Here is an 8,423-nt window from a genome sequence, read left to right as displayed (position 1 = left end):
TTTGTCTGAATCGAATTGGGTTGAACCTTGCTGGTGATGGGGCTTGGTTGTGCCATGTGGTGAGTTCTGTTGCTAGATGGGAAGAGGCAGTAAAGGGCAGCCATTCGCGGCCCTACTGGAACACTCTGGGGGGTGCGCATGCACAACTACCCTTCCGTTACCTGCGCATGCACAGAGTCGTGACCTGAAGCAGTCCTGGCCGGGAGCCACCAGGGGGGAGAAATCCTCCAGGAAGGAGAGCAGCAACACTGCGCCCCCGTCGCCCGCTTGGCGGAGTCTCCCTGACAAGCTGCTCTCATTCCTGGAGAATTTCTTGCTGCTGACGGCTCCTGGGCAGGACTGGCTGCCGCCGCATCTCACAGGACCCAGCCCTACGGCCGCCAGGTGGCCCCATCAGCAGTGGCGCAGGGGCGCCCCACACCAGCTGGAGGAGCACTGCGCTCTCTGGGCCCACCTAGCGGGAGACGCCGTTGTTGCTGGCTGAGACGGCGAGTTCAGCTGCTGCACATGCGCAGAAGCGGAATCTCTCATTCGTTCGTTCGTTCATTCATTCATTCATTTATTAGATTTGTATGCCGCCCCTGTCCGAAGACTCGGGGCGGCTCACATGCACGGTTGGCAGTGATGGAGCTGCATGTGTAACTATTTCCGCTGGTGGAACAGTGTTCTATGGCAGTGATTTTCAACCTTTTTTGAGCCGCGGCACATTTTTTACATTTTAAAATCCTGGGGCACAACACCAACCAAAATGACACAAAATGACACCCTAAGTTTCCATCCGTCTCCTCCCCTCCCTTGTTTGTGTATACACACTCTTGAACCATTTCCAAAAACAGGTGAGGGCTGGGGTTTTTTCTCTCTTATTCTTTGGGTGCTTTTTATCATATGCTTTAAATCAAGAGTCACTTCTCTCTCTCTTTTGTTTCTCTCTCTTTCTCTCATTCTCTGTCTCAATCATTTTCTCATTTCCCTTTTTTCCTCCCCTTTTTGCTCATTTCTCTCTCCCTTCCTCTTCTTTTCTCTCTCTCTCTCTCACTCTCTTTCTCTCTCTCTTGCTTTCTCTCTCTCTCTCTCTCTCACTCTCACTCTCTCTCTCTCAGCAAAAAGTTGCAAGACCGGAACCTGAGCTTCCTTCTTCGCGGCACACCTGACCATGTCTCGCGGCACACTGGTTGAAAAACACTGTTCTACGGGGTCCCGCCTCCTGCCACCCTTGTGTAGAGGGCGAATCCTTTTATGTCCCGAGCGTCATGCCTCCATCCCATTTTACCTGGAGCAGAGGTCTTCTTTTGCAGATAGTCCTTCTCAACGGGCACCCAAGATCTGCTGAGGGCGGTGAGCTGCTCTTTGCCTTATACAAAGAACTCGTTTCTCCTGGGAAAATACAATATTCTGCCTTTTTAAAATATTCCCTAAAACATTTCATTCTTCTAGGAGGGGTGGGGGGCTAAGAGGGACTTCCCTTTAGCATTGTTGCTTCTATTCACGGAGGGTCCATTTTGCCAGGCAACCAAGTCTCCCCTGGCAGCCCCCTGCTCCATTTAGCCCTGTTTAAGCGTCGTAAATCCTACTTCGCTTGACAAGAGATCAGAGATGAAAGTTTGGCCCCCTCCGCCCCGTGTCTCTGCCCCCCTCCATAGGTTCGAAGCCCCGACTGTCAACATGGGTAAACCCCTTTCTTCTTACCGAGAGCGATGAGGACATCAACCAAAGCCCCAACGCGATTTCCTGCTCTCCGGGGCTGAGATTATCGCACGAGGGCGAATGGGTCCCATCTGCTCCTAAAGCCCGTCGCTAACACCTTGTCATCTCCTTGGGCCGAATCCACAGCTGGACTAAGCCCATGTTAAGAGCAACCAGGACGGCAAATCAACAAGGTATGCAAGCACTCGAGGGCTTCAAACGAAGACATGATGTGGCGGAAATTAGGGGATGGGGGCGGGGGGGGGGGGTTGGAAGAAAACCCTGGGTCTGCACCTAGCTGGGCTTCCCATAGAACACACCTAGAAACATGGAAGATTGACAGCAGAAAAAGACCTCCTGGTCCATCTAGTCTGGCCTTATGCTATTTCCTGTATTTTATCTTAGGATGGATCTGTGTTTATCCCAGGCAGGTTTAAATTCAGTTCCTGCGGATTTACCAACCACGTCTGCTGGAAGTTTGTTCCAAGTTTGTTCCAAGCATCTACGACTCTTTCAGTCAAATAATATTTTCTCCCGTTGCTTCTGATCTTTCCTCTAACTAACCTCAGATTGTGTCCCCTTGTTCTTGTGTTCACTTTCCTATTAAAAACACTTCTCTCCTGAACCTTATTTAACTCTTTAACCTATTTAAATGTTTCGACAATAGAGAATAAACACAGAATAATAGAGTTGGAAACAGTATTGGGTTGCAGCATGGAGGGCGCGCACGCATTTCTCTATCCCCGACGCATGCACGGGCCGGCCCGCATGAATTTGGCATCTGTGCGTGCGCAGGAATCAAAATCTTGTGCGAGAATACTTGCACGTGTTAGATTTTGCCAATTTTCAGTGGGTTTTTTGTTTCCGCGCATGAACTCTAAAACGTAGGTCACAATCAAAGCTCATTTTGAACCTCCTTGTCATAACCAATGCTTTGAATTGCATTTGGAATGAATAGGATAGGATAGAATAGAAAATAGAGTAGAGTGTAGAATATAAAGTAGAATGGTTCGGGATGGAATAGGGTGGAATAGAATAGAATAGAATAGAATTTATTTATTTATTTATTTATTTATTATTTATTTATTAGATCTGTATGCCACCCCTCTCCGTAATCTTGGGGCGGCTCACAACAATAACAAAGACAATGTAAGAACAAATCTAATCATTTAAAAACACTAAAAAACCCATTATTAAAAGCAAGCACACACACAAATATACCAAACTGTATAGGCCCGGGGGAGATGTCTCAGTTCCCCCATGCCTGATGGCAGGGATGGGTCTTAAGAACTTTATGAAAGGCAAGGAGGGTGGGGGCAGTTCTAATCTCTGGGGGGAGCTGGTTCCAGAGGGTCGGGGCCGCCACAGAGAAGGCTCTTCCCCTGGGTCCCGCCAATAGAATAGAATAGAATAGTACTCTTTCTTGGCCAAGTGTGATTGGACACACAAGGAATTTGTCTTTGGTGCAGATGCTCTCAGCGTACATAAAAGAAAAAGAGACATTTGTCAAGAATCATAAAGTACAACACTTAATTATTGTCACAGGGCTCAAATAAGCAATCAGGAAATAATATTGATAAAAAGAATACAAGCCACAAAGTTACAGTCATGCAGTCAGAAGTAGAAGGAGATGGGCGATAGAAACAACGAGAAGACTAATAGTAGTGCAGCCTTAGTTAATAGTTTGACAGTGTGGAGAGAATTTGTTTAGCAGAGTGATGGCATTCGGAGAAAAAACCCTGTCGTTGTGTCTCGTTATGGTGTGCAGTGCTCTATAGCGCCGTTTTGAGGGTAGGAGTTGAAACAGTTTATGTCCAGGATGCGAGGGTCCGTCAATATTTTCATAGCCCTCTTTTTGACCCGTGCAGTCTACGGGTCCTCAATGGAAGGCAGGTTGGCTCAGTCCTTAATGGCCCACTGACAAAGGTGGTGAGCGGGCTGAGTTTCTGCCTCTCTGAGTTTCTACTCCTGTTGTAGGGAAAATTTTCTGCCTTTTTAATACGTCCTAAAACATTTCATTTTCTAGGAGGGGTTGAGTTTTGACTTCCGACAATGGGCTGCAGAACTAGTGTGTCAATCCAGGGAATACGCAGGAGCTCAAATGAAGGGTCGATGGTCTTCCTGTCTTTCTTTTTAAAATCCTTGCTAATGACTTCATCCTTTTCCTTTTCTGTTGCACAGGAAGGAAACAGGTGAGAATTCCGGGGCAACCCACCAAATAGCTTTCAATGGGTCGTGCGTGCCCCCTGTTGTTTCTGAAGCTGCGAAGGAACCGTCTGAGATTGATGGGAAAACGTTTACAACATTCGACGGTAGGTTTCGCTGGAAATCCCTCTAAAACATTTCTTTGTAAGGGATGTGATGGTGGGGGAGATGAAGTGGGGGGGGGCTGTACCCCCCCCCCATTAAATTTCTGAGCTGGAGCCATTTTGGCCAAAGAGTAAAATGCTTCCCAGCGGGGATGGCTTCTCAGCTGTTTCCATTTGTCTCCAGATTCCAGCTTGTCCAAGGAGAATGCAGCCTCAGGACAGCTGTTGATGGGTGGGTGGGGGTCCAGAGCAAGATGGGGAGGGTGAAGCTTTCACGGAGGGTAAAAAATGGAGCAATAGAGGAAAAACAAGGCATGGAAATGGCACTGGGCCAAATAAGCAGAGGGAAACGTGAAAAATGGACTCTCCTGCTCTTAAGAAGATGCAAACACTAAAGAACTAGAATTGTGTATCTGTGTATGTGCAAGATAAGATAGCAAAGAAAGAAGAAGAAGAGGAGGAGGAGGAGGAGGAGGAAGAAGAGGAGGAGGAGGAAGAAGAGGAGGAGGAGGAAGGAGAAGAGGAGGAGGAGAAGGAAGAAGAAGAAGAGGAGGAGGAGGAAGAAGAAGAGGAGGAGGAGGAAGAAGAAGAAGAGGAGGAGGAAGAAGAGGAGGAGGAGGAAGAAGAAGAAGAGGAGGAGGAGGAAGAAGAAGAGGAGGAGGAGGAAGAAGAAGAGGAGGAGGAGGAGGAAGGAGGAGGAGGAGGAAGAGGAGGAGGAGGAGGAAGAAGAAGAGGAAGAAGAAGAAGAAGAGGAGGAGGAGGAGGAAGAAGAGGAGAAGGAGGAAGAGAAAGAAGAGGAGGAAGAAGAAGAAGAGGAGGAGGAGGAAGAAGAAGAAGAAGAAGAAGAAGAAGAGGAGGAGGAGGAAGAAGAAGAGGAGGAGGAGGAGGAAGAAGAAGAGGAGGAGGAGGAAGAAGAAGAGGAGGAGGAGGAAGAAGAAGAAGAGGAGGAGGAGGAGGAAGAAGAAGAAGAGGAGGAGGAGGAAGAGGAAGAAGAAGAAGAGGAGGAGGAGGAAGAGGAAGAAGAAGAAGAAGAGGAGGAGGAGGAAGAAGAAGAAGAAGAAGAAGAAAAAGAAGAAGAAGAAGAAGAAGGGGGGAAACTTTTAAAAAATGCACTCATCGTGTGCAAATGTATTGGAACCGACTGTCAAAGGAGTCCAAACTTTCCAAAGACTTTATATGTCCATGTTTCACCTTCATCTCCTTCTTAACTGGGTTGATTGGGTCGTGTGACTGGCTTGGCAACCTCGCTACGAACTGAAATAAGTTTACATTAATAAAGGAGAATATTTGCAGCTCAGGGTTGGCACGAGGGGTGTTTAGGAGTGTGCAGAATTATCTCTGAGTGGTCAAAGTTACACAGAGGAAACGTGGAGGTCTTGCAGTATATCCAGCTGATAGCTCAGATTTGGTGAAGCTTCGGTCAGAACACATCCTGGGACATCCAGACAACGACATGGATGGAAGATGTTCACCTGATCTCATGCGTAGCCACCTTCCTACTCCGGGGCCTTCCAGGTGCATGGGAATGCAACACCCATCATGTCTGAACTGGGCAAGCGGGAGGCAGATTGGGGGAAGGCTGAATTTCAGGTCTGGGAGAAAACCGATGGCGAGCACAAGGCATCCCGGCTACGACTTGAAAGTTCTTGCAGCTGTCCCGGTTGAAGATTAGGATTCCCAAGTGTCCGGCTGCCTGTCTTGAGAGCCCAGGAGACGGGAAAGCAGACTTGAAGCGTGCCTTGGCTTCTCCCATCCTTCCCCCGAAAGGAAACATGGAAACCTGACCTTCTCCTTGAGATGGCTCCGAAGCAGCCAGCCCACCCCGTCTTTCAAGGCCTAATTAGCCAACGAGAGGGCTGGCGTCTCCCACCTGTCTCTCTGGCTATCCGTCATCCAGGAGTCTGGAAGGCTCAGCCTGGACAATAGCAGTAGCATTTAGATTTATATACAGCTTCACAATTCTTTTACAGCCCTTTCTAAATGGTTTAGAGAGTCGGCCAATTTGTCCCCAACATTCTGGGTCCTCAGAAGGATGGAAGACTGAGTCAACCATGAGTCTGGAGAGATTTGAACTAGCAGTGGGCAGAGTTTTCCTGCATTCTAATCATTGTGGCTCCAGGAAGGAGAAAGAGAAAAGGAATAAGAGAAGAAGGAAGGAAGGAAGAAAGGAAGGAAGGAAGGAAGGAAGGAAGGTTTATAGAGTCAGCCTCTGGCCCCCCCAACAATCTGGGTCCTCATTTGACCCACCTGGGAAGGATGGAAGGCTGAGTCAACCTTGAGCCAGTGGTGAGATTTGAACTGGTGAACTACAGCTACTGTATTGGCAGTTCTGTGTTAGCAAAAACTTCAGAAGAGAAGGATTTAGGTGTCATGATTTCTGACAGTCTCAAAATGGGTGAACAGTGCAGTCAGGCGGTAGGGAAAGCAAGTAGGATGCTTGGCTGCATAGCTAGAGGTATAACAAGCAGGAAGAGGGAGATTATGATCCCACTATATAGAATGCTGGTGAGACCCCATTTGGAATAATACTGTGTTCAGTTCTGGAGAGCTCACCTACAAAAAGATATTGACAGAATTGAAGGGGTCCAAAGACGGGCTACAAGAATGGTGGAAGGTCTTAAGCATAAAACGTATCAGGAAAGACTTCATGAACTCCATCTGTCTAGTCTGGAGGACAGAAGGAAAAGGGGGGACATGGTCGAAACATTTAAATATGTTCAAGGGTTAAATAGGGTTCAGGAGGGAAGTGTTTTTAATAGAAAAGTGAACACAAGAACAAGGGGACACAATCTGAAGTTAGTTGGGGGAAAGATCAGAAGCAACATGAGAAAATATTATTCAACTGAAAGAGTAGTAGATCCTTGGAACAAACTTCCAGCAGACGTGGTAGATAAATCCACAGTAACTGAATGTAAACATGCCTGGGATAAACATAGATCCATCCTAAGATAAAATACAGGAAATAGTATAAGGGCAGACTAGATGGACCATGAGGTCTTTTTCTGCCGTCAGACTTCTATGTTTCTATGTTTATAGAATCAGCCTCCTGCCCCCCCAACAATCTGGGTCCTCATTTGACCCACCTTGGAAGGATGGAAGGCTGAGTCAACCTTGAGCCGGTGGTGAGATTTGAACCGCTGAACTACAGCTAGCAGTCAGCAGAAGGAGCTTGCAGTGCTGCACTCTAACCACTGCGCCACCCTGGCTCTAAAAGCGACCGAAGAAAACTCCCTGTCCATCCCATGGCTACCTAATGGAGTCAAACATCTGTGGGTGGGTGGGTCTTTCATCCCGGTCATGGCACCATCCCAAGGGGGCACCTGGACTTTCTCGGAGACTTTTCGAGAAGCGACGCATGTCTTCAAATGACACACACAGTGGTAAATGGAGGGTTGCCTGTACTGGGTGCTTCCTCCAGCACTACCCTGTGAGAATCCAAAAGAGCCGGGGTGGCGCAGCAGGTAGAGTGCAGTACTGCAGGCCACTAAAGCTGACTGTAGATCTGTAGGTCAGCGGTTCAAATCTCATCGCCGGCTCAAGGTTGATTCAGCCTTCCATCCTTCCGAGGTGGGTCAAATAAGGACCTGGATTGTAGGGGCGATATGCTGGCTCTGTTAGAAATTGCTGTTGCTAACATGTTGTAAGCTGCCTAAGGAGAAGGACGGCATAAAAATCAAAGAAAGAAAGAAAGAAAGAAAGAAACAGACAGACAGGAGAGGGAAAGACAGAGATAGACACAGAAAAAAAGAAAGAAAGAAAGAAACAGACAGGAGAGAGAAAGACAGAGATAGACACAGAAAGAAAGAAAGAAAGAAAGAAAGAAAGAAACAGACATGAGAGAGAAAGACATAGATAGACACAGAAAGAAAGAAAGAAAGAAAGAAAGAAAGAAAGAAAGAAAGAAAGAAAGAAAGGAAAGAAAGAAAGAATTAAAGAGTTCTAATTGGGATCCACTCGCCTCCCAGTTCTGGATCAGAGAGAGGGTCAGTTCTGACCTTGCAAGAAGGTCTCTTGACTCTCAGGAAACGTAAACTAGCCCCCCGCCCACCCGCCTGCCCCACCGAAGCAACTGTTGTCTGAAATATGCGTTTTTAGCCTGGTCTCTGGAGCAGGCTGGAGCAAACAGCGGCCTCTCAGCTGCCATCCTTCCATCCATCCCCACTTCAGTCCAATTTCCCCCATCCTGCTTGGGGAGACCATGGCTGATTGGCACCTGGTTAGCCTGCACTCAGCTGTCCCTGATATTTGACACACACACACATCCACACCCCTCCTTCCTGCCCAACCAAAAAACCCATGGGCCCTGCGAAAGGGAAATAAACATGCGAGGGAAAGGCGATGGGAGAAGGGGACGAGGCAAAGAAGTCATCTTTCCAGAGCGAAAGAGCCCCGTAAGACGTTGCCAACGTCTTTGCTGCAGCCAGGTCTCGG

Source organism: Erythrolamprus reginae, chromosome 12, assembly GCF_031021105.1.
Source record: "Erythrolamprus reginae isolate rEryReg1 chromosome 12, rEryReg1.hap1, whole genome shotgun sequence".
NCBI classification, from domain to species: Eukaryota; Metazoa; Chordata; class Lepidosauria; order Squamata; family Dipsadidae; genus Erythrolamprus; species Erythrolamprus reginae.
This window is presented reverse-complemented; position numbering follows the sequence as displayed.